Genomic DNA, 27414 nt, shown 5'->3' on the forward strand with positions numbered 1-27414 from the left:
CGAACACTCATCAATATAGATCCTGAGATGGAACGCAATGAGGATTAGAAAGATTCTCTATCAGGTACCGGAAAGTTTCATTTAGACAATTCATTTGCATGCAGGTTATAAACCAATTGCGGAGTCTAATGAGATGCATTTGAAAAGAGGGATCAATATTCCATTACAGAGATAAAAAAGTTTGATTGACACAAAAATATATTCATAAGCATTTTGGTTTCCTTATTTTACGACTTGAGTCAAAAGTTTTGTCACAAAATGACTGTCATTACCGTAAAACTTTGTCTATATAATCTAACTGTCAATCAAAAACTTTCATTTCATCTAAATTGTGGCCTGTTTCTTTTTCATAAACACTGCAAGACATTTTAAAGATGGGACACTTACCATCTTTGGACAACTTGTGGTCATAGCAGAGAAGAAGCGTGGCAAACACAAGCTTTGCCAGGTCACCCTTGCATCCCGGGACTACTCCCCACATACGAGGTCGTTAAATTTTAAGCACATATGGGGAGGTCGGCTGGTTTGCTAGCGTGGAAAAATGAAGGTAGCAGTCAAGTCAGGCCCTGGAAGGAAAAGGAGACAGACAACACGAAAAGACGGCTTCTTCCCCTTCCTCCTCGCTGTCTCTCATGTAACTTAACCCCTGAGGTGCCTTGGTGAGTAGACACAAACAGAACCAGTTCCAGACCTGTCCTACACCAGCCTCTCCCCTTTTTTTTTGCCTGACTATTTTCTCTTCTACATTTTTTTTTTGTATCATCTAACTCCTGAAAATGTGCGGGCTTGCGATGAGCTCACCGTGGCTTCATGTTTCAGAGTTCGACTGGAATGCAAGGGGCAGCCACACAGAGAGGTAGAGGTGCTGCCGGGGTTAAAGGTTACAAGGATAGTGTGGAGGAACATAGTCAAGAGGGGTCTGTCTCATGGGGTGTCAGCCTTGTAGGGTCGTTTTGTGCTGGGGGTCGGGGGAGGGGGGAGTCGGAGGGGCCTGCAGTGCTGAGAACAAAACAGGAGTTAAAGGGGTCACAGACAGCGGATGTCGTGGGGCCAAAGTACATTTGACAGCACTTGGGGCTGTGGACTTGAGAAATAGTTAGACACTTAGAATTCCCCTAAGTGCCAGATTTATTGCTCACTCAGCGTTTCGGGTGTTCGCCTCAAGGAATAGTCTTTTGGGAAGTGAGCACTAGTCATACTTTATTTTGTATATACAAACAGACGTGTGCTACGGAATCATCAACTGGTGTCATATTGATGAAAATTCTTTGGGAAAAAATAGGGCTCAAAAGTTTTAAACCTATTAAGTAAGATTCGCCTACCTGCATCACTAAACCCAATTTTCATTTTCTTGCAACTTGCACAATTGGAAAAGATTAGCCAACGTCCTGCATTAAGTTACACAAGAATTTTTCATATATTTTTTGAGACCTCAGCATACTTCAGTTCAGTGAGCATTTAAGGATTAACTCTGGACGTCTGTTTTGCCTTTTCTCTGCCTTTTTTTTTTTTGCTACAGTTATTCCAAAAGAAGGTGCAGTCTCAACAAGAGATGTTATGAGAAGAACATGAGATGGGATGAAATCCTCCCCCTCCCTCCCCACTCGACTCAGTCTTGCCACAAATAGCAGGAATGAACTTCAAATGTTTAAATTGCATATATCAATATTTTAAAATGTTTTACAGATTATTTGATTTTACAACACGCATCAGAGTTGTCCATTTAAGTCACGTTTACAACCGTAAAATTACTATTTGTCAAGCAATAGTCAGACCATCTTTGTTTCAAAGCTTGAGATTTTTACAAGATTAATATTTGAAGACTATACAAACTAGCAAATGGTCAAAATTTTGTTTGGGGAAAAAAGGTTTGATTTGGAAAAATAAAAAACAAAATGGAACCTTTATTCTATCAATGGGAAAAGATGGAGCAACTAAAAAGGGAAATTTATTTTTCCCGCCATTTAGAATGGCCTTGTTGGCAGACTTTTTTAAAAAAAAAATGAATGAGTCATGCTATTTGCTCCAAATTTGTCCATTGTGTAGAATTTATTTAATTTTATTTCATGAAGTGCTTGCCCCTCAAAAATAAATCATCTGAATCCAGAGACATTTTTTGGTTGATGTTTGGCGTTCTTCAAAAAAATGTGTGGCATTAAAGTGGCAACCCCCAAAGTGATTTATTTATTTCCCCCCCCCACATGTGCCAAAAACTCTGGAGGCATCCATGTCCGGCATTTCTTGATCATCACTACCAGCCTCTGTGGACTTTAAAGTATAACACAAACTCTAAAAAAAAACTTCCCACTGTACTTTAAAATGACTCAACAGTTTTATTTATGTCAAAGCGGCCATAGGAAGTCAAAACATGGAGGAATTCTATGACATGTAATTGTATCTTTTTCGCCGACCACTCTTCTTTTGAACTGCACCTCTTCTCATGCCGCCAGGCATGTGTGGTCTTTATTAAGACAGGAAGCGTGTGAATGAAACTTGCAAGCCAAATCTCAGGAATTCAGATCCTTTTTTCCCCTTGTGGCACTTTTCAAAATTGGTGCCAACTAATCGCTTGCACGGCTAACACGGTTCTGTATGAGGTCTTGGTTCCCGAAGAGAGAAAAAAAAATAATACAGGATGTGTCGTGTTTGCACGATGAGTACAGGCGAGTATGTTAACAAACTCTCTGAAGGCTTGTTCCCATGGGAACAGCGGCAATAACGAACAGCTTGCTTTTGGTGTTGTTGTTTTGGCAATGTTAGCGCTCCTGGAACTATGACAAGCATCGGGGCTGGTTTGATATGGAAAATCCCGGCCAGGTAAGCCCCAGGAAGAAGTCCCTTACTTCCTTTCGTTATTTGTTCATACGACTGCTTTGGAATTTCTCTTCGGATTGAGTTTTTGTTACGTATCGTGAACTGACAGGCTGAACTTGTTCTTGAGGTTTCCAAAACTCTCAGGTGGATCATGAGATCCGCTTCGGTCGAGCGACCGCAGGTTACTGTTACACGTCCCCCGCACGCTTCGCCGACCAACACTTGGCATCGGTTTTGACCTTTGGGGTCTCGTGGGGAAGTCAACACCAGCTAAACGCAGGAATTTTGCACAAAATACTGAATGATAAGATCTGTCAGTGGGGTAGTTAACATCATTAGCATATTTGTAATTGTATCCAGCCGGAAAATATAGTACCGTATTTTCCGCACTATAAGGCGCACCTAAAAAACTCCAATTTTCTCAAGTGCGCCTTATATATGGACCAATATGGATTCGTGGATGAGGACTAACTTATTAAAGTAACTTTTACGTGTTTATTTTGAGTGTTGTGTGATGTTAATGTTTGAGCAACGTTGAGTTATTGATATATTGTTATCGTTTTCACTATTTCGAGTGTTACTATATTGTGAGTGCATTAACGTTTGAGCCACGTCGAGTTATTTATTCTATGCGCCTTATAATCCGGTGCGCCTTATATATGACCCAAAATTTTAAAATGGGCCATTCACTGAAGGTTTGCCTTATAATCCGGCGCGCGTTATAGTGCGGAAAATACGGTAAATCACTTGTGAAGGTGCCATTGCCAATATATTGGCGTGTTTATTTTCCAAAGTGTTTAAAAGTCAAACTGTGAAACAAAAAAATAATCATCGTCCAAACATGCATCAAAATCACCATTTTATTTCCCTGTTTTCTTGTCACTGCTAAAGCAAGGGAGTCACGAAATAAAAATTAAAGTGCACCTTTATTGGCTGAGCGAACATGTCGCTTTATAGTGTTTTCATTCTTAAGTGAAAACACATTCAGTAAAGCCTTCACCCGACTTCTCGCTGAGAGCAAACGTCTGTACACTCTCGCCTGCCCTCTCGCCAGGGACAGCAGGGTAATTACATCATTTGGAGCTGGAATGAAAGCACTTTACAAGAGAAAGGACGTGAAATGCTTTATTGCACGCCGAATTGCCAATTAAAAACAACACCTGGAATTCACGCACTCGCTTAATACAAAACCTCCCCAGCGGCCGAGCCTGAAAACCAGTCGGTCCCTTTCCTCCTACGAGGCCCCCTTGAGAATGTTTTTCTTTCCATCTTTCCTAGAGTTTGACTTTATTTGCCTGTCAACAATGCAGCTTCACATCGGTTTACATAAACCATAAGTCACTTGAGACATGGCATGCTCTTAACCTTATTAATACAGTCCATTTCCTGGCTAGCACATATGGCACAGCTACAACATAAACCTGCTCACAAGTGAAAATGGTTTTGATGCTCTCCAGTACCAGGCACCACGTAACACACCCAGTCCAGTCCAATCATGCGCTATCCTAGATATATTCCATGCTCCGTGAAAAGAAAAATATTTATACCAGAATTAGCTTATCGTTGGACAAATATTTAAATCATTCACTACCATCGACGAGTAGAGACGTCAATTTGTAACTAGGCTGGGAATTTATTGGCACTTCATCAGCCTTGGTTGGGTTCTGTCAATGCGAGCAAGATTCTATGGCCCATTGGAAGACAAACTTCCTGGAGATAATTTATGGATTTTTTTTTTTATGATTCCAGCCAGTTATTGTCTATATATATGAGAGTGGGCTCATTCATACCGTCAAAGGATTTGTTTGTTGTCAGACAGAGACCACCTCTCAAGGTCTCGGGTCATTCATTTTGGTATGCGCCGACCGTGATCACAGTGTTCGCACCTGCCCAAACAAACTGGTTGAATTCAGCTAAACTAAATAAGACAGATGTGAAAAGCAAGGTTGTTCTTTTGCATAACCATGGTGAACAAGATAATAGTAAATGTAGCGTTCGTGGCATGAGGGAATGAATGTGTCACTTTTGTGGCACTGACTTTAAAACCCGTTGAGTGATTTCACTCGAAACAGCAAAACATTGTCAAGGAAAGTTTGGAGTTTTGTCACACTTTGCAATCGTCACTCTCTGAAGATTGTAAATTATTATAAAAGTTGGTAAGGGTTAGCCAACAGGCAGTACAAAATACAACTTTATAAATACAGTGATGCCTTGCTACTTCGCGTTTCGTTTATCGCGGCCTCACTACAATTTAAAAACAATTTAAAAGTCAAAATACAACTTTGAAATTGAGGAAACGTGTCTAACCTTTAGGACAATGTAGTATTGGTCCAAATGTTCCTTTCATTCCTTTAGAATCTCCGTTTTCGCGTGTTAGCTCGATCACGAATTAGCATCTTTCCACTTACTCGTTAGCCTGCCCAGTACTTCTTGTTGGTGACCGTACTTCGCGGATTTCACTTATCGCGGGTGGTTTTTGGAACCAATTATCCACCATAAACGAGGGATTACTGTAATGCTGCAAAATTATGAGATGTTCTCTTATCCAAGGATACCGTAAATTTCGGACTATAAGCTGCTACTTTTTTCTCAAATTTTGAACCTTGAATCACAAATTTTAGCTGGTGCGGCTTATATCCGGTGCTGCTTATAGTCCAAAAATTACGGTAATTTCAGTGAGGCTTGAAAATAGAATTCTTATTCTCTGCTATGGCTAACGCTTCTGTTCCTGTTCTCAAGCGCAACCTTCTTTCATGGCCTGACTGCTGATGGTTACATACATCATCACTGATTGGTCGTAATACCGCCCAATGTGTGCCATTTAACAAAAAAAAGCTGCGGGCTAGCAAATATAAAGTCAGAATAAACTACCAAATAAATCTTATAAAAGTGGTGTGAGAAGTTCAAGACATGCCAACTTCTCCAAAATAATCACAAGTATAAAAATAAGTTACACATTTTATTTTCCATCATCGAACATATTAACTGAGGAAACTTTCTTGTGGCTGAGATACTTGAAAAAAGCTGTCATCGCAGTGAACTCCACCAAATCCTTTCGCCACAATTCCAATGTGACTTTTAAAATTATTTTATGGATCATTTCAAGAGGAGCTTTTCAACATTATAAATCGCTGCCTGTAAAGTAGAAGTGATAGTGCGTTGTCAGCATTTGCTTCTAAGGAAGAGCAATTTTCAATTTAATGATTTTTTTAACAATTAGCAACCAGTATCTAGTGTACCATTAAAAAAATATATATAAAAAAAATCAAAAACTATCAGTCAGCTTTCAAGCCCTTTTCTCACTGCTGTCTAAACATTACCCAAGTCCTGCTCCAGAATTTCCATCCATTTTCATTTTATAACCATGAGCCCACTCAACCATGACGAAGCTGGTGATGATTCTTTAAAAAGGTAGCAGCAAACATTTGCGGTATTAGAAAGGAGCCCTCGCTTACTTTTTAAATGTCTTTAGCAGCAAGTGCCATCTTATTACATTGACACATTCTTCCAGATGCATGGAATATCATTTATGCTACCCGTTCAAAGTCTTACGAAAGCGGATGGAGATCAAAAGAGATGGATACTCCTTGATAACATGTTTTGCTGCAAATGGGCAAAAAAGAAATGAGTCAAGCTTGCCTTCTCTTTGTAGTTGTAGTCAAAGTGGTGCTTGGGAATGGAAAGCAAGCAAGGATAATGGTGCCTCGCAAATATAAAATGTGGCTTGTATGAATTGAAATTAGCCACACCATTTAACACGTTTTGTGCGATCATTTCCAAAATGGTTTTCAGTTCATTATGCAAAGGCTCCTGGAAACAGATATAATAAAAATGTATATTTTGCTGTAAAACATTGTCTCGACTCAAGGGGATTAAGCTGTTTCACGTATGATTTATGTCAACAGATTAGCGTGATGACTAGTTCTCGGAAACTCTCTCACTCTGCTTTGTAATTGCGGGAAGAGAGGGCTCAAATGAGTTACCATTATTGTACAGGGGGGATTACCTTCTGACATGTTATGTGATGTCTCTATTGACCATGGGATTCTGCTAGCATGTGATCTGCTAGCATTGTCGTTCTTGCGAAGATAGTATTGTCATTCTTGCTAAGATAAAACCAAAATAAGCCTTGCTGGCACAATTTGCATCAACTCCAACACCCTTGTGTAATGTTCATATTGTTGTTACTCAGCCAGCGTTTGTGGGTCTGATGGACCCGTTGCATTTTGTGGCTTTTAATGCCTCACAATCAAACACTTTTATGTTAAAATACTAAATAGATGTTTATATTTATAACATATGTATTCTGATATATGTTCTTCACAGAAAATGAGTCAGTGAGTCTCAGTTTGAAAATTAATTCATTGTATCATTTTTCTTTTAATAAAAAAATAAAATGGGTCCCACAGACCCGAGCGCCACACAAGGGTTAAATTGATCGAATAATCCCCACCACCTGTTTTAAATTGTGTAACTAAAACTAGAAATGATTGTCCTTGAATGTTATGAGTATATGTCCTCCTGTTTAGTGTTATGCCATGTCAAAATGGCTGTGGACAAAATAGAAATGTCATGGTGGCCCAAGACTTGTGCAGCACACCAAGACACGGTCTCTGTGCCCTCCATGAGCCCTGCAGCTTATGCCAAGATGCATCACTTGGGAATAATATCCATTTTGACCTGCTGAAATATTCATTAGGGCACCCAGGGTGCACCAGAGGGTGGCTATTTAATACCATGGCAAAAATAGTCTTTCTTGAGGTTCGTGTGGTAACTTTTAGAAAAATACTGGTCAAAGCTTTTATGGTTCCGTAATGAGTGAGATGGGATGGATACCAAAAAAAACATTAGTGTTAATTCATCTGATAGCATTTACATTATGCGCCTTGGTAAACAACCTCCAGTAAATTAGAATATTTTTGTTCTTGCATAATTTCTTGACCTCAACTCCCTAGATTGTCTGATTGCCGTTGTCTCGTGGCTGCTTGTTATTTACATCAACCAATTACTTAGGCCAAGATCACAAAAATAGGATTCGGGGGAAAAAAAAAAAAAAGAGAGCATTTTGTATATCAAAGACAAAAATAATTGGCTTCCGGCTGTGTAGTTTACTTGACTTTATCAATTCCATGTCATAGTTTGGATTTTACCGCCCACAGCTTCATTGCCTTATTGGTTTAAATCTCATGTCATCGATCACGCATTTGACATGTGGAGCATTTAGTTTCAAAATAAAACCTTATTTCCCTCAGGAGATGGCAGGAAGAGGAAATATATTGGACTTGATCAGGGATCAAAACAAACCCAAATAAATAAATCAATAAATAAATCCATAAATAAATAATGTCAGCTCAAAACCTCTTCTGTATCACTTTCATGGTTTTTAATTATCCGATTTGTTTTAATAAAATACATGCAATGACGTCGCTTTAATTAAAAGGGTTTACAGAGAGGTTAGAGAAAAAAATGGAACAGAGATGGGGGGGGGCTGTATCAAAAGCTGACAGCCTGATTCATCTCGGTGTGTTTTGGATGCTTTCCATCCACCTGGTGTGTCCTGTTCAAATGTTTCTCTCTTCATTTATTCAGCTGCCTTGTCATCTCTACAGACGCTTCGAAAAACACACACACACGCGATAGGCAGTACACAGTGTAGAGTGCACATAATTTGTCAGAACGGAAAGTAACCCCAGATAACGCACGCAGCAGGTAGTGAATTGAGCAAAACATAAAGGGAGTGGTGGATACAGTACATTCTTTCTCAAGAGGGAGGATGACTGACACTGGGAAAAACAACTTCCCCTTACCTCAAAGTACACGTGAAGCATCTGAATTTGCAAGTGCAAGTCGCTATGAGGATTAAAATGTTATCCACCTCTCTAAAATCCTCCTCCATTCTTAATCCAACGGAACCTCGAAAGCCCCTCAAGTGTTACACTAATCGCAAATTCATCTATTTGTAGATATACTTAAAAATTAACACCATATTTGCCCATGCCATATTCATGTTTAATATAAAAGTAGCACTTTGGTGCTATCACGTGGTGTCGAAGGGCAATTCTAAACCTTTTGTTGGTGGGATTGTCCTCAAAACGGGCTAATTTCAGCTAGGCAAAATATAGGAGGTGAAGTGTATTTATAATTTGAATTACCGTATTTTCCGGGCTATAAGGCGCACCTAAAAACTTACAATTTTCTCAAAAGCCGACAGTGCGCCTTATAGTCCGGTGCGCCTCATATATGGACCAAAGTCCTAAATTTAAACTGACCCGAAGCATTGTGTCATGAAATCAATCATAAGTGTCCCGCTGAAGACCATGAATCATGAATCAAAAAGAATATGGATCATTATTTTGTGATTATAAAGTAATTTGTCGCATCTGAAGTTGAAATAAAAAAAAGATAAAATGGAGAGAGATTTGATTTGGATTAAAAATCTGACATGATGCATTAATGGTGCGCCTTATAGTCTGGTGCGCCTTATATAAGGACAACATTTTAAAATGGGCCATTCATTGAAGGTGCGCCTTATAGTCCGGAAAATATAGTAGACTTATGTTTACTCCGATAAAATGCTAATGCTATGCTAACATTGCAGGACTACTTAACTTAGCCTAACCACATGATAGGGGTGCATCAGGTACCATCTGCTTTTTAATTATTATAATTCATCTCCCACATTGCAGTGAAAAAAAATGAAAAATGCTCAGGGGGGGAACTGTTCTGTAAACTAAAGCCAACTTTTTCCTGTTCAGGCTAAAAAAGAGAGAGAGAGAGGCCGCATTACACAGTGGCTTGAATGCAGATGGGGATCTTTAAGCTGCAGTTGAAATGTGATTTTAGGTCAGATCCAGATCTCAGAAGACCAATGCCTGTGAAGGGCCTGTTTTTTTTTTTCTTTCAAACATTATTTTGCCATTTGGCAGGGTGCCTGTCGTCCATAACGCTCCATGTCCCGTTTTTTCACGGCTCGATCGACACACGACCTCACGCCACCCCCCCTCCCCTTCCCTCTTCTCCTCTCCTCCACCAGCACCACCAGCTGTTGAATACATCAGGCGCCAAAATGGCTCCTCAGCTGCCACCAGGGCACCAAGAGAAAAGCCTGACAAGCCGAGCAGCTGCTGGCGTGAAACCGAGCAAGGTCAGACAGACTAAAATTTAGTGCTACCTGCCTAGAGCACGACTTGGCAACGGATTGGATCTCTTCATCGGAGCAAGCGACATAGTCCAGGTTATTCTGGCCGACATCTCCGAATGAAAACTCAATTTAAAGGAAAACAATTTGTATTATCTTTCCAATAAACAACAATCAGCTATCGGGTCGTCAAATCTGTCACAATAAATGTCGCTCACTGTCTAACGCTAATGTAATTGGCACTCTTTATAAAAGGATTAGCATAACTTCCAATGAGATCAGTGCAGAATTTGTGACTGAACAATCCTGTTAAGTGCAGAAGATGAGAATTTGGCCGACTGATTCACTATTGCTGCTTTGACACGCTGAATGCTGCCCCGTGGCACCATCGTGACGCACCCATGTTAGTCTTGAGAGATGGCTGTGTCTAATAAGCCAATCACGGGTGTCAATTTCATGGCGCATATGCTATGAATGCATTTCATGTCACTTGTCATTCGCAGATCTCACCAGTCAGGTTCACTTTGTTCACTTATTGGATTAAGGATTATCACACTTCGGAATTGGCGTTGCAAAAACACGATAAAAAATAAACAATATTAAAAGATGATCATTTATTGATCAGTTTGTGCTAAACTAAATCATCATCAAAAAAATTGACAAAACACTCACGTCGGCATTTAAATCAATGTGACTCAATGCCAATGATTTTAATACACCTATTATGTAATAAATAAATAAAGAAGTAAATAACATTTACAAATAGAAGAAGCAAAATTAAATTTGTTTAAAAATAAACGCCGTCACAAAGATAGGTAACTAAATAAATAGATCAATAAATAAATAAATACATAAAGAAGTAAATAACATTTACAAATAGAAGAGGCAAAATTAAAAAAAAATAAATAAATAAACGCCGTCACAAAGATAGGACGCATAATTATTGTGATTTCAGACTATTTTTTTATAACTACAGTTAATGTTTAAAAAAAAAACAGTTGAATGCATTTGCTTTAAAAAGTGCTTATATATTTAATAACTCAAAAATAAGTAACGTAGATAAGCAGAGTATTTGATCGAGTGGCACAGGTCGAAAATGGATTTATAAACTAATATGACCAATTAAATAATGCTAATTAATCAATATAATTGTTTAAATGAACATTTACTATATTTATTTTACTGTATAATGGAAGGAGTGACTTCACCGACTCATTCCCACCCACCGACTTCATCCCACTGTTACTAAGAGGGTGTTTCCTGACAAGTGAGGTCATTTTACATCTATGTGTTAAGGTTTTAAAGCAAAGGCTTAGGTTGAAATTTTATTGGCAATTGTATACTGTTTCATGCCGGAGCCTGAGAGACTTTGCCTTATGTTTAGCCGGCGGGCCACTTTCAGGAAAAGCTGATGTATTTTGATAGCAGTGAGAGTTGAGGCTGTCAAAGTATCTGCCTGAGGGTAGTTAGCTCTCCTTCTGCATTGCTGACTAGTTGCGTAAACTCATGCCACACAACAAAAGTGGTGCTGTGTGGTAACATGTAATTAAGTCAATTGCGTCAATTCTTTTTATTACACTTTTTTTTTTTGTACTTGAACACCAATGCTGCTATTCGTAATGCATTAACCTTCCCAACGTACCAATTAATGAAGTGATTGATTTAAAAAAAAAGTTTCAGTAGTTCTGATGTTGAAAGTTTGAACTTCCTCCAGTGTGGGAAATATTTAAAAGTTGGACCAGATTCATAGCTTCAAGGAAAGATGCTTTTAAAAAAAATTCTGGCAACCCCAGTACACACAGTCTTTGTTGTGGAGCCAACCAAAAAGCTTTTTTTTTTTTTTTCAATGAATTATTACGACACCTGCCCATAAAACTTTTTTTTTTTTAATAAAAAACAATTGAAAAACAAAAAGGTAAATACATCATTCTTTTAAAAAGGAAAAATACCAGTATAGTAAAACATGAATTCTTTTATTTCCTTAACCAATGAGAATCGGAATAAATTAAATTCCCACAAATACAATTTTTGCTTAAATACTTCACGGAGGAGAATGTAGCTCCATTATGGTTCTGATCCAAACGTTGTATCAGCAAACTGAACTCAACTCCTCGGTATTTTCCACTTATAAGTGATACAACAATGATTTAAGAACCGATATAGGTACTCAACAGTTGACAAGTGTTTCAGACGAGTGCTTCAGTAAAATTGCGTGCTTTCTCCCTGAATACAATCTCTGAAGTGTGTTCTTTCAGTTTCCATGTGACTCTTGACATGTCATCCTCTCCTGCAGCATCGCTCCTCTTCATCTACCTCCTGGCAATGCTCATTAGGGACCATGAGAAAGTGCCCTGTAGGGTTTTCTGTCTCCACATTCTTTTCGCAATAAATCTCGGGTGTTTGGAGAAACGCAAACAACTATTTAAACATCACACACTGACAGACAGCATTTCGGCACGCACACAGCATCATGGCTGGTGATGTTTGCGTTCCAGTCCGAATGTCAATAAAATCATGACAATAAAATCAGTCCAAATATCAATAAAATTATCACGTTAAATTATTCCGATTTGAACCCAGCTCACACTGTTTCCACCCAAATTGCTATTGTGGCTTTCTAAGTCAATCTTTGACCTTCAGTCATTTAATAAATTTCACTACACGTTATATTTGTATATTTGTACTTTGCATTTGTATTTGTATACTTGAATAAGCTATTTACCATTAAAAAAAAGAGAGAAAAAAGTCGCACCAATTACATTGGAAAAAGATTTTACTGTGAGAGTGGAGCCAAAGTAATTTAGTCAAAACAGAAACATGCAATTTTAAAAACTCTCAAGGTGAAACATGACTAACGAACAATTTTGAGAGCTGTCAGTTCTGTAATAGAATAATGGCGCCTTCCCCGCACTGCAGCTCTCAAGGTAGTGCATGCAACACTATTGACTAATGTAGTTGGAAAGTTCACAATTTAGCTAGAAAAAGATATCTAGATTATTCCAAATCATGTTAAAGTTCAGATATACCTTTTGTAAAAGCATGAAAGAAGCCAGTCGATTCAGATATGAACAATTGCACACTAGTTTTGTTTAGAACCTTGAATCATTTGTATGAATAACAAATCAAACAAGTACATTCAAAACCTTTGATTTATTTAAATCATTAATTATTATTAAAAAAAGTGCAAAAATTGTCTCTCTCGCTAAAAGACCAAATTATCTGAAGAGGAGCTTAAGCTGAAAAAAAAATGGCAATAATTCCACTCTAAAAAAATGAATAATTTGACAAGGATTACTTTAATATTTTTTTAATACAAATGCCGCAATAAAAAAATTGCAATTAACAAATAGACACTATTCACCATGCCAACATTCAAAACAATATAAATGAGAGCGGCATCACTTAAGTGAAATGCAAAATAACATAAAATATATATAAGGTCCATCATAGCAAATATGCTAAAAATTAAATACACCCGATGTGTCACATGATCTTTGCAACTTTTTACCCGATTCGATTTCACCCCTCAACTATTCACCCCCTTTGCAAATGCGTTTACCCTGACCTCATTTCCTATCACCTCCCAAGTCACAGCTCCCCGTATCACGGATGGCAAATAAGTGCTGAGACAGGTCATAGCTGCTGGGGGTGGATGTCAGGCTACACACGGAGCATCATTACGGACCATTACGGTCAGTCACCCACCGTTTAGCACACAGAGCCCCCGCGTCCTTTATGTGTAACATGATGTGCTATTCCGCTCTTACATACGTGGTGGACACATGCCAACTATACACTGGCAGGCCAAGAAAAATAACCAAATGGATCGTAAATGCAAATAAGAACTTCCAATTGGGTAGCAATCCTGTTTAATGCTTACCACCCAAGACGGTTAATGTTATAATGTGGACTCACTTCAATTGGTGCCATTTGTAAGGGCGTAAATGAGGTCAGCTGACTAATTACACGATGAACAGAGAGAAATTCACTAAGATTATAATGGCATGTTTCATGGGGCTCAAATTCAGAGTCTGCAGGAGGAGGTGGAGGCACTGCCCCATCCTTGGCTACCCAATGCCCCCCCCAGAGAAAACAAATATACCGTATTTTTCAGACTATAAGGCGCACCTACAAACCTAAAATTTTCTCCAAAGCCGACAGTGAGCCTTATAGTCCGGTGCGCCTTATATATGGACCAAATTCCTAAATTTAAACTGGCCCGAAGCATTGTGTCATGAAATCAATCATAAGTGGCCCGCTGAAGACTATGAATCATGAATCAAAAAGTCTATGGATCATTATTTTGTGATTATAAAGTAATTTGTTGCATCTGAAGTTGAAATAAAAAAGATGAAATGGAGAATGATTTGATTTGGATTAAAAATCTGACATGATGCATTAATGGTGTGTCTTTTTAGTCCGGTGCGCCTTATATAAGGACAAAGTTTTAAAATGGGCCATTCATTGAAGGTGCGCCTTATAGTCCGGAAAATACGGTAGCTCCGCCAGTGCTGTGAACGTTAGTGAATATAAATGAAAATTATTGTGCATTATAAGACCAACAATAATACAATCTATAGCTGTGAATTTATTTACAGTTTTCTTCTGCTCTAAAATGTCCTTATAGAAAATAGAGCATGAATTAAAATGCAAACTGACTGTTGGCCTACCAATTATGTGAATTTTGTTCCGGTTTGAATTACTCCAGGTATCATCAAGAATAATTTGCAACCCACATATTCATGACCCACAAGGTTGTTCTTATCCCCAACGTTGTGGTACTGCAGCCTAGAGATAAAGCTAATATGATCCAATTACTTTGCACTTTAATTCTTGCAAGGTGAATGGCCCAATCATTCATGGTTAATTCCACTGGCTCTTCATTTCTGCCTTGGAGCCAATGTTGATGTAGCCATCAAAAGTCTGTCTGACAAAAAGTCTATCAACAAAAGGCTCTGCTATTTCTATTCAAATTCTGGTAATCCTGTTTTCTCACGCATAAAAATTGCTACTCGTAAAATTCACAAATCTGCTGTACTTGTATATTTAATCAAGTCTTTGTTAGATGATTTCTTCCCAGGTGGTATTTTGTTGGAAAAAAAAAAAATCACTGACATTTTGCCACCTTACCGTTTGTCCCTATAAATTACCGTATTTTCCGGACTATAAGGTGCACCAGACTATAAGACACACCTTCAATGAATGGCCCATTTTCAAACTTTGTCCTTATATAAGGCGCACCGGACTATAAGGCTTTTGAGAAAATTTCAGGTTTTTAGGTGCGCCTTATAGTCCGGAAAATACGGTACGATGATGCATGAAATTCATCAAAACATAACTCCATCACCCTTCATTTGCTATGACCTAACAGTTAGTGAATGTTAGCGTGCTTGCAACGATTAAAAGGAGGAATGAACACACCGAGGCATTAAACGGAGGGACCAGCTGTACCGTTTTATGCAGGAATGCACATTATTGTCCGTACCACATTGTGAGAGACAATGCCACACATTTGGAATGCCTCTACTTAATTCAAAAGTCAAACTACTGCAGGACAGACGCTTCTCGACAACTACAGCCTGGCTTTTATCCAATGGCTGCAAGGAAAGCCGCGTCGGCTGTCACCATGTGGCTGCTTTATGTCAATCAAAGCCGTGCACTCGTGGGTCAGGTACGGGTTAACCTGTCACTGCCTTTGCTTCGCTGTGTTTTCAGCAGCCGGTTGGGAAATTCCAAGTCACTTCAGGGTATGCTGATTTTGGTGAAATGTAATGAAAATAACTAAATGTATTGGTGCTGAACAAGAGACATGGGAACCAGGTAACAGGAACTGGACAAGTAGAGGGGTCAAACTGAAATATGACCTTAAGCTTCATTTCTTCCTTGAGCAAGCCAGTGAACCCCAAACTGCTTTTCGGCACGTCACAGTGGACTCCTCTTACGCTGACATACATTGCTTTAAGTGTAAACTGAATTTCCCCTTGTGAGACCATTAAGGGAATTCTGTTCTGTGCACAGTAACAGCCACAAGGACAGACTGTTCCTGCTGCAGGTGCACAGTAGTGTAAAATTTATGTCGAGAACAACTCGAAAAATGTTAAAACCTACAATCTGGACCCAAGAGTATGTAATGATTTTGAAGCTGCTCACTCAAAAAAAAAAAACCCTTTAAGTCCAGTACAGCATTTATGTTTCCATAATCTTTGCTTTGACTCCAATATCATTTGCCTCCAGAGGGTACTCGACTTTAATACCACACTGGTGCCTTGGTGGAATTGTATGCTGGTTCTTATTTCAGACAGGTGCTCTCTATTGTGCTGCACAACCCAGGGAACGTTTAAAATGTTGTTCTCATTGAAAGAGCAAGACGAAATTGCAAGATGAACCAACAAAATGGTGGACATAAGATATATATATTTTGGGGGGGGCGACAAATTACCGTATTTTCTGCACTATAAGGCGCACCTAAAAATCTCAAATTTTCTCAAAAGCCGACAGTGCGCCTTATAATCAGGTGCGCCTTATATATGGACCAATATTGAACACTACAGCAGGCGTGTCCAAAGTCCGGCCCGCTGGCATGTATACATCTTATATATGGACAAAGTTTTAAAATGGGCCATTCATTGAAGGTGTGCCTTATAATCCGGTGCGCCTTACATACGGACAAAGTTTTAAAATGGGCCATTCATTGAAGGTGCGCCTTATAATCCGGTGCGCCTTATAGTGCGGAAAATACGGTAAGTAAAATTCAGTCCCACTGAGGATTTCTTTCTCATTGTACTGTGGTAACCTGGTTGGGAATCACTCCGTTTCATATTGAATAATAAAAATGGAAACAATTCCAGAGTAGTCATTCCACATTTCACTTGTACCGCTAATACATTTTCTCTCTCCATGTATGTTATTTCCTAAAAAATGACAAGGATATCCTGTCAGTGGCAAGGGAAAAAGTTTTACTTCATTACCGAACTACCCACACGGAAACATGAATAATTCCGAGGGAGGTCAGCAATTTGTCAGAGCGCCAAAACGTAAAACTCAGAGGCATGAACAGCTGTGCTTACAGTATATGTCAGGCTGTGTTATAAAATAGAACATTTCAAAATGCCGTGGGATCAATTCTGGTTACACACAGCTCTACACTTATCCTTTCTATGTGGTGGTTGCTTTTGTCTAGGCTCAAAAGCTTCCGAGTAGTAGAGTCACTAAGAATATAGAGCAAGAGTGAGCGGAAGGTATCAACTTATGCATAAAACAGAGAGCGACAGCATGCTTGGATTATTTTCGATGGAACACACATTGCCTGCTTTCGATTCGGCTCGGTCGAGTTATCTTTTATCTGCTGTACACAGACAACAACAATATAACACTTACACATATATCAATTCCACGCCTGAGTCAAGCCGACAGACATTTTGTAGACACAAGATAAAACAAGACCTTTTCCAAAGTCATCGTGTAACAGGTGACATATCTCAGAAATGCAGTGGTCTTGTTTCAACGTGTTTTTATTTTTTTGTGTGTAGTTTTTGTGATCGCTTCATCCTGCTAACTCTCCACCTGCACTTTGATGTCCATCCCGTTGCCGCACCTCCTTGAAAATGGAAAGAAGCTGTGATGGTGCTATCAGCAAACAACATGCGTTCTGGCTTTGCCTCCCCCTGCTCTGTTTGCAGCTCACACTCAAAAAAATACTCTTAATTTTGTGACATTTACACCAGCACACCTGAGTTATGGATTCTCCTAAAATGTCAAGGTCGATGGCAAGTGAGTTTGAGTGAGTCATCAGCCAACAAGCAGATACTCGCTTTGCGGTTTTAGTTTCACACAAAAATCTGTTATGAAGGTTTGAAGTGCCAGGAGGATAACATTTCACTAATGTGCATGCCCAAACTGCACACAAAGTGAGGGACGAGAGCAGCCACACATGGCGCCTCGTAGCAGACAGGGTCAGGGTGTATTTCACAGGTGTCAAACACAAGGCCCGGGGGCCAGATACGGCCCGCCACATCATTTTATGTGGCCCGCGAAGACAAATCGTGCATCAAATTCGTGTCATTACTAGAATTGCAAGTCTTCACTTTTAATAATATATTTTTTTAAATATTTGACCAGTTTTTACTCGTCTGATTTGAAAACGAGTTATTTGTCAGTTTGTTTTGTAGCTTTATATAATATGAGGTGCTAATACATATATTTGGGTTGACAGTCATAATGGCCCTCCGAAAGAAGCTATGACTACAATTAAAAATGAGTTTGACACCCCTGTAATTGGAAGAATCCAAATCTCAACCTAAAAGGATAAAAAAAATTGTTCGATTTGACGAGTGATACAATCCATTTGAGGCTTGATAGTGGTAAACTTTTATTGCTTTACAACTACTACTATTGTCAAACATTGTTTTGTTATTTTAACGCTTAGGCCAAAGCAATATCGAAGATCAAAGTATTACTCAGGCACCATCTTGTGGCATATTATTGCCAAGAAGTTGTTAACGTCATTATGCAGTGCTTTGGCGCAATCATAATGCATCGGCAGGCGATTATAAACGCTTTTATTATTTGCAGGTTTTCAGGGTTGATGTCAGCAGGGCTTGGTCACTATCCTTGTGAATGGCAGGAGAGCATTGTAAAGGGGAAACTATTGTATTTAATATGCAATGACAGATGACATTTCAAAAGATAAATTCTATTTCTGCAGATGAGGGTTCATGCACGGGAACTTAACACAATTCGTCTGTCATAACATCGAGTGTGGCAATCCCCATTACACCCAATTAAGAAAATATGACATGTCCGCCACCGCATGTTTTCCGATGCACGAGGTATCTTAATGTCCTTAAGTGCCAATTTTTTTATTTGTCTTCTTCTTGGTAATGAGATGTTTTGAAACATTCACCAGATGGGAAATATGTGGGAGGAACTCACTTGGAAAAAGGACCAATCGGAAGCGCACATGAATGCCGAGAGGCCACAATAGAGGTTGCGTAGGAAAAAAATAACGAGCTCTTTTCATGTTGTTTTGTGTCATCTTGCTCCCTTTCGCCTTTTCTAGGTCATCATTTCACAGCTTTTCTAAAATACGACCCTGTAAAGATAATCAGCTGCGTATGATCTTTGACCAGCTAAGGTGAGTATTCTACTCATTAAAGAAAAACCCCTAATAATGAATATTTAAGACCTTTAAAATTTTAATATATTTTCTATTTTGTATTATCCTTGATTTTTTTTTTTTCAGAAGGCACATTTAGGACACGTTTGGAAGTAGCAACAGTGGGTGCATAGCAACATCTTCCATCTCCAACCCAATGCTGAGTGATTAAAGAGCATCTTCTCCTACTTAATAAGTGACTAATCCTCGTGCCCTTTTGCTCTGTCAGTTCAAACAGATGACCCAGCAAGCCCGGGAGATTCATCAAGGTACGATTGCTTTGCTTTTTCTTGTTGCTTCAACAAGGAGTCCTCCAGAATCATCTTTTGTTTTATGTAAAAATAAAGATGGAGAGCACAGACCGTTAGTGACCTCTCTGTCTATAATAAAAAAAAAGATTTATTTTTCCAGATTTAAAAAAATGTCAGTGGTTTTCACAGCAACAATAAACATCAAGTAAATTTAAATGAGAAACAAAAATAGTTTTTAAAAGAAAGTTGCAGCTATTTTATTTATTTTCTTCCATTATTAAAAAAATATTTGTTTCATGAGAGCTACATTTCTAATTATTCACATCCCTAAAAAAGCCTTTAATAAAACCCTTGCCAAAAGAAAAAAATATTTATAATAAAATATAATAAAATATTGAAATAATTTTCACTGGACAACAACAATAAACATCAAGTAAATTTAAATGAGAAACAAAAATAGTTTTTAAAAGAAAGCTATTTTATGTATTTTTCTTCCATTATTAAAAAAATATTTGTTTCATGAGAGCCACATTCCTAATTTTTCACATCCCTAAAAAAGTTTAACAAAACCCTTGCCGAGAGAAAAAAATATTTGCGACTATAAAGGGAAAATTCTAAATTTTAGAAATTAAGACAGTTAGCGGAGAGCAAATTGGAGCAGATGGAAACAGGAGAAACAAACAAAGCAGTGGTAGTAAACTTCAATCTTGCAGAAGTACTAAACACTTGAAAGCACAAACACAATGGAGCAGAGAACACGGTGAGTTTGTCCTTAATGAAAATATAGAAGCCGACCGAGTTCACTAGAGATGGAGAACCACCGAGGTGGATTTATCGGCTGAGTGCAGATGGCGGGGAATGGATGATTCTGAAACTACAAAAGATGTCGAAAATGGAAAATTTATTTCATAAACTGAAACATAAAATCTTTGCTACAATCCAGATGATGAAGTGGCCAATGATGCCAGTAACGTTTTTATCATTGTTGTAAATAAACTCCACATCAATAAAGACATTACGCATAAAATATTTGGAAATATATATTTTTTTTCCCCAACAAAACAAACAATAATGCCAGTAACCACCATTCAAATAAAAATGTGACCTGTTTTATGTCACAACTCTGAATGTTTCCACTAGTGGAAAAAAAAATCACGTATGAAACTTAACAACATGTAGGAGTTGCGTTTCTGGTACTAATCCAAATTAGGACATGTTTGTTTTGGCAGAGTTCTCCTGAACATTACCGAGTTTCCAGTTACCGTATTTCATGTTATGACAACAATTTATCGCGCTATGCTACAGAAGGAAATTTCATCATTGAATTCCGAGTACACTTTATGCTCCATTGTCAATAATCAAGCTTGTTATGTTACACGAATGAAGCCCATGAGAATCTCAGTTAAAAAAGGAAACCAAAGTGAGTCTTGATTGTCCCACAGATTGAATTTCCGCGACCTCTCCCACATTTAAACCCCTCTCTTAAATCACTTGCTGTGATATGAATCCCATTCTCGGTTGTTTACATTATCCCCCGTGTCAGACGGTGCCACCAGCCTTTCACACCTGTCCTGTCACGTCCTCGGCTCGAAACTGTGATACATTTTCCAAGAGCAACAGAGAAGCCTTTGTGAGTGAGAGAGCAGATTAATGCACAGACATTGACACAAATTTAAAAAAAAAAAAATGTGCAAAGCCTAAGAGATGGCAATGGCCCACACAAAAGGACACACACACTTAGTGAGCTCTCAATCCATCAGAGCGGTGGATTATGGAGCTGGTAGATGTGTCTGAACGCAGAGGGGAACATTCCATTGCTGTAAGGAGTGATAAATGAGGGACAAATGAGGAGGAGAAGCTCTTAGCACTTCAGACTCAACACTCTCCCGGTGGAGACACATATGTGCCGCCACCTGAGTGCCGTGCTCTCTCTCTCTCGTTCTCGAGAAACTTTAGTCAGCCATAGCAAAAAAAAAAGTTCTTTGTCTCCAAGCACATGTGAGTCATGTATCAATCAACATGTATGGAGCAGAAGATGATTTTTTTTTTTTAAATGGCGCCATATTTTGTTCAAAAGTAAAAATCAGGGGCCTCACCATATTGAAATACTTTTCGGGGACTGAGCAGGGGCGTAGAAAGAATTTTGGCGCACAAATAATAGTAATGGTGTGACGAGCAAAAATCACATTTTTGGACGAACATTTGAATTAGGACAGCTTTCGCAATGTGTAATTAGACTTTTTAGTCCAGCCATCCATCAAATTCTATTGTGTGGCTGGATGTCCTTTTGGGAAGTGGCGGGGGGGGCATTTCGAGCCAGCTTCTCATCAGCAGTGGAAAAAATTTACAATAAAAGCAGGCAAAAGTGGTCAAAATTTATAGGACACTCACACAATCCAACCAAAAAGTTTCGAAAAATGATAAATCTGTATCATGTAGGGTTGGCACACAAATACAGCGACTATAAGACTCCAAGCTTTCATCAAGTCTCACTGCCATGAAGCTTATTCAAGCTTACTGACCCATTCATCAGTTGAAGGGAATAATATAACATTTGCAATGGACTGTGGATTCATGTCGTCTTAACTTTTCATCTGGCACCTTTCGTGTATAAATTATGAATCAGGCCATATTTTTGGTCGGAGCCCACCAAGCCTAAGGGAATCATATACAAGCACCGACTTGACATACATGCTGCTTTTGAAGGCCAAGCATAACATAGTTAATATACCCCAAAGCAACAAGTTTCATCACAGGCTATGTTTACACGGAGAGCAATTACCTAACTGTTGGCTTGAATAACGCTATACTTGCATTGGATTGTTTACAGGAGGTACTTAGGGGATTTCGTCATCCTGTTTACATGTTTGATTTTTTTTTTGTGTGTGTTATACCAACATTGGGTTCCCTATACCAGTGGTCATTCAAAAGTCTAGTTTTTACGCCTCTCCACATATTTTTTTTCTTACATATCAAAGTTGCTAAATAAAACTTGTGTCTGTTTTTAGAGTCATTTATTTAGTCTGGATCTGTTTGACTTCATGTTCCTTCCCCAGACGCCCCCAGTCAGTATGATTTGTATTTCGTAACTATTTTTTTTTTTTTTATAATAGGCAAAAAGCCTATGAATTCTGCCTAGCAACAAGTTTGGTTCACACTGCAGGTAAATACGACACTTTTTTTTGCCCGTAAGTGACCTTATGTTTTTTGAACAGCTAAATTACGATTACTGTATTTTCCGCACTATAAGGCGCACCTAAAAACGTCCAATTTTCTCAAAAGCCGCCTTATAATCAGGTGCGCCTTATATATGGACCAATATTGAGCCACTACGGCAGGCGTGTCCAAATATATGGACTTATATATAGACAAAGTTTTAAAACGGGCTATTCATCGAAGGTGCGCCTTATAGTGCGGGAAATACGGTATTTTTTTACTTTTTCAAATCCAACCTAATTCGCTTCCATAAATGGTCCTATATCGTAAACGATTTTTTGCAATGTGACCTCATTCAGCTCGCATATACCCAAACTATTTGTCATCAAAACTCCATTTATTTTCCCTGCGTGGTTCTACCTTTCATTTCCTTCATTTAAGCCGACCAACTCACAGGTAAATAACATGCAAATGAAATGCAAATGTGCTACTTTATACGACACACCCATTAACTTATCTACTTGATCATTTTCAGCCTTGCTTCGTGTACCTCAGTTTGACACACACTTAACAACTGTCCATTAAATCGAACACTTATTCCTCGCTCGCCCACATACTTGCATTCACAGGCATCGAGACTTATCAGCAATGCACGCACAAGCCTCTTCACCACCAATCCATTTCTCATCGTCTCCACTCAACACCGGAATATCGGGACTAATGGGTGTCATAGCACGCCCACCGCTATTGCAGGAATCAGTGAGTGTGTGAGAGCAGGTAAAAACACCGGCTGAGATAAGAGAAACGGATGTGCTGAGAGCTCCATGACGAGAAAAGGAAAAAAAGAACCTCAACTGGATCTCATTGTTGTCACACAGTGCCGGTTAGTTGTCAGCACACCTAATGTACAATAAAAACATCAGCCGCCTTTGATTTGAGCTTTTTGTTTTTCCATTTCTTCATGCCTTTTGTCTGAGCTCAAAGTAAGTGCTGGAGGATGGAATGAAAGCAGCTGAGGAGAATGTTAAAAACTTATATTTAAAAAAAAAAACACTTGTCTGAATGGACTTCAGTGTTAAAAAGTATAAATGTCCTTGAGTGTAGCAGATTTTCTATATATTTATATATACATAGTATATTTAATTTTTATATATATTTTATAAGAGGTGATTTTAATTCCCAGGATAAAGTCGACATCCAGGGCAGTAATTTCTCATCCTAAATTGATGACTAATACTTTCTTGGATTTCTATTCATATTTGTATACTAAGTCAGGAAATTGGGGAGAGCCGCAAGCCTCTGGAAAGGCTTAATCGCCCGATTTAATTACCTGATTGTTTTATCAGAGTTACTGGAGCCAATTGGACATTGATAGACAGGTAAATCCCCTTTTTAAATAAACAAATAAATAAATAAAATTGAATAAATAAATACAAGTGAATAAATAAACAAGTAAATAAAAAAGACAAATAAATAAATATAAATAATTGAATATATAAATAAGTAAATAAAAAAGACAAACAAATTTGGATGCTTTAAAATGTATTTATGTACAAAAGAAAATAATTGAATAAATAATAATAAATAATAAATAAATAAATAAATAAATAAATAAATACAATTGAATAAATAAACAAGTAAATAAAAAAGACAAATAAATAAATATAAATAATTGAATATATAAATAAGTAAATAAAAAAGACAAACAAATTTGGATGCTTTAAAATGTATTGATGTACAAAAGAAAATAATAGAAAGACAAACCAATTTCAAACTGGTGAAAGCATAAGATACTGATTTTAAAACGGTTTTTCAAAAGAATTAGCATCACAACAATGAAGGACTTTATTCCTACAGCTGACTTACTAACAAATGCTTTTCATGGATGAATTGTTTGTTTGCTTGACTTGATTGCCAAGGGCCAAACAATGTAGAGTTTCCTCTTTTGTCTTTGATGGGCACATGTTCTTATTTTCTGCATAGATGCGTCCATTATAGTTTAAGCTTTATATCTAATAATGATGGTAATCCCTGAACTACTTTCTATAAACAGTTTACAATTTCTCTATCACAATTTACTACTTTGCAATATTGGAGAAAGGTTTATAGAAGGGAATATTTTAATTCCATCAATATTACATCTACAGTATATACAGCTTTATTTTTTGGGGGCTTACTAGGAGCAGTAAATATCCGGCATTGTCATATTAGTCTCTCTCATTTTCAGTGCAGATATTCTTTATAATAGATTCAAAGGTTAGCTTGCCGGCACAGCGTGTTCCACTTGAGACTCTTCGTTAAATTGCTCGGATTCATCAACTTAAGTGATGAGTCTGCATGATGAATGGTCCCTCATTAATATCATTATGCTATTACATTGCATCTTGCTCACGCTGCTCTATCAAGAATATATATATGCAGACTATCTTGGTAACGCGTGCATATTTTTTTTTTTCTGTGTAGATTTTCTCTCCCATTGTGTAATGCACTGTACCCTGGCAGTTTATTTATCTATTTATTTATTTATTTATTTATTTATGTTTATTTATTATTCAATTATTTATTTATGTATGTATATATTTATTCATTTATGTATTTATGTATGTATTTATTCATCTATTTATTTATTTATTTATGTAAATCTATTATTTATATTTAAAACTTCATTGTATTTCCTCAATAATTTATCTTCCCCAGATGACAAGCATTCTGACCTCTCCAGCCACATCTTCCCGCTCTTAACAGATGTTGCAACCCCTGCAGAGCATGATTCGGAAAAACGCCAAATAATTATGGATACAGACAGATTGTGCACATGATATGAAATGCCATCATTGATAAATGGCATCGAGGCGAGCTGCATAAACGAGCAAAGTCATTATAGAGTCCTTTTGGCCCCACAGGGTCAATGGTACAAGGAAGGGTTTAATAGGGGGGCTGTCCAAACGCGGCGTCCATCTGTCCACTTTTTCACATATTACGAAGATGGTGTCAGCATATCACACAATTCCAGCGTTGCCGAGCCGAACAGTTTTCCCGTATAAAATGGCCAAAATATTTTTAACTGTCGTTTCCCCTACAATTTCATGCATATGTACCATTTTATGAATAATATTCCTTCCTTTATCCTCACCGCAAAATACATTTCAATTATTTATGACTTTGAAATCCATTTAAGGGATGTGGTTGCAGGTACCATGAGATGATAAAATATGATCTGGACAGTTTAGCTCCAGTGAAAGATTGATAGCTTGTCAATGTACAAACCCAGCAGTCTTGTTCTTTATATTCTGAGAAATTACAGACAGATAGATGATAGATAATCAAGAAATAGTGACATATAAGTCTGTGTTGAGTTTGACTAAGTTCACCCACAACAAGATGAATTTGGTTCAGGTCAAACATGAATTGCTAACGACTGGGCGGAGCAAGCTAATAGATTTTGAAGCAAATGAGGGAGTGTGGTCATGACTCACTGCTTGCTGCTGTCAATAGAAAAAGATGCAGTGCCTACTGTGACATCCATTAATGTCGTTGCGGTGAAGGTGATTGGTTGCAAAGTGCTGCTGATTCCAGTTTACATCACACAATCCAAAACTGTGTATGGATTACAGGACTGTCTGAGAAAATTTGAATATTGTGATCAAGTTGTTTATTTTCTGTAATGCAATTTTAAAAAAAAAAGATGTCATATATTCTGGATTCATTACAAATCAACTGGAATATTGCAAGCCTTTTATTAATTTAATTTTTAGTTTTTTAATTGTATTACAGAAAATCAAGAACTTTATCACAATAATCTAATTTTCTGAGAGAGTTTATTTCTTGCCTAAAACATCTGCTCATTCTGCTTAATTGACTTCTTCCTTTGTTAAAGGGATGGTTGATTTCGACTTTTGAAATTAAATTATTAGAAAATGTATAAATATAATGAGTATTTGGTTAAATGTTTTATGTTTTCAGGAAAAAAAAGAAAAAATATGTCTTTTTTTTAGAAAACTGACATCCCGACGGAATTTTTCAGCCTCAACTCTGATATTAATGTACGTATATATTTTTTAAAATATATTATTATACAATATTGCACCAGTATTGACTTAAGGACATAATGTGAGCTTTACAATTTTTTATCCTGAATTGAATATTCCTTTATATCGTCATTCAAACGGCATATTTGAAAAATATCGTCATATTTACCTCTTTATTTTAAAATTAATATTGACTAAAGATGATAAAAATCACAATGTATACTCTACTCCTCCTTCTTGTTTGTGTGTTTTGAGTTAAAATGGGTATTTGCTGAGAATGGTCAAATGTTTTGAGTTTACAAACCCAAACAAAGCCCTAAAATAGCCCCGCAATTCACAGAATGACCATCACAGCAAAAAGCAACATTGTGTATCGCTGATGATCAATATATCTTGCAAAGAGTCTATATCGAGCAAATCATGCAGGGAGGTGTAATGGATGAAAAGCTGTTAGCCTTGGAAAATATTATTGCCTTCGATGAGCAAAGCAGCTGTGAATTGCATATGTGAGGCATTACGAACTTGGTGTTGAAAAACCTTCAAGAGTACAAACTGCATAAGCGTAAAAAAATGGCAAAAGCAATATTGCACTTTATTTTAGAAAATAGAAATGAAAGCTGCAGATGGTTTTGGGCCATAGTGGCAATTCTCTGGCCATAAACACTGAATACGTTCTGTCTGAATCCAGTCTGGTCTTTAATAACGGAGCACAGATTCAATGCCGCCGCCGCCGCCGCTTTCCTCCTCATCTAATATTCGGACTGAGGTTGTATGACATTCCTCAGGGCATGTGGCTGACATTTGGAAGTAGACTCCTATAGATAGAGTAATAATGTCAGCAGGGCTGTGGGAGTCGTTTTGCCTGTAATAGCG

General features: G+C 37.8%; 1 protein-coding gene and 1 long non-coding RNA gene across 9 annotated transcripts in view; one reads left to right on the top strand and one right to left on the bottom strand.

Annotated features, from left to right (window-relative positions):
• Window positions 1-27414, bottom strand: part of flrt2 (fibronectin leucine rich transmembrane protein 2) — a 73659-nt gene that overhangs the window by 35160 nt on the left and 11085 nt on the right. For 3 of the 5 annotated variants that reach the window (XM_049756892.2, XM_068649155.1, XM_049756893.2), the window contains exon 1: window positions 388-662. The exons of the other annotated variants lie outside the window; for them this stretch is intronic. The gene's annotated coding sequence lies outside the window, so the exon portion shown is untranslated. Of the gene's footprint in view, window positions 1-387; window positions 663-27414 lie in introns of those variants that run through there. 5 annotated transcript variants of the gene reach the window in all.
• LOC125990169 (uncharacterized) lies at window positions 2568-24030 on the top strand. Of its 4 annotated transcripts, XR_007488834.2 has the most exons (4): window positions 2568-2817; window positions 9848-10048; window positions 19011-19085; window positions 19194-24030. It is a non-coding gene; the product is annotated as an uncharacterized lncRNA (long non-coding RNA). The 4 variants fall into 4 exon arrangements; XR_011085927.1 differs by lacking the exon at window positions 9848-10048 and having other exon boundaries at window positions 2578-2817; XR_007488833.2 differs by lacking the exons at window positions 2568-2817; window positions 9848-10048 and adding an exon at window positions 15210-18780 and having other exon boundaries at window positions 18858-19085.

This window comes from Syngnathus scovelli, chromosome 20 (genome assembly GCF_024217435.2).
Source record: "Syngnathus scovelli strain Florida chromosome 20, RoL_Ssco_1.2, whole genome shotgun sequence".
NCBI lineage: Eukaryota > Metazoa > Chordata > Actinopteri > Syngnathiformes > Syngnathidae > Syngnathus > Syngnathus scovelli.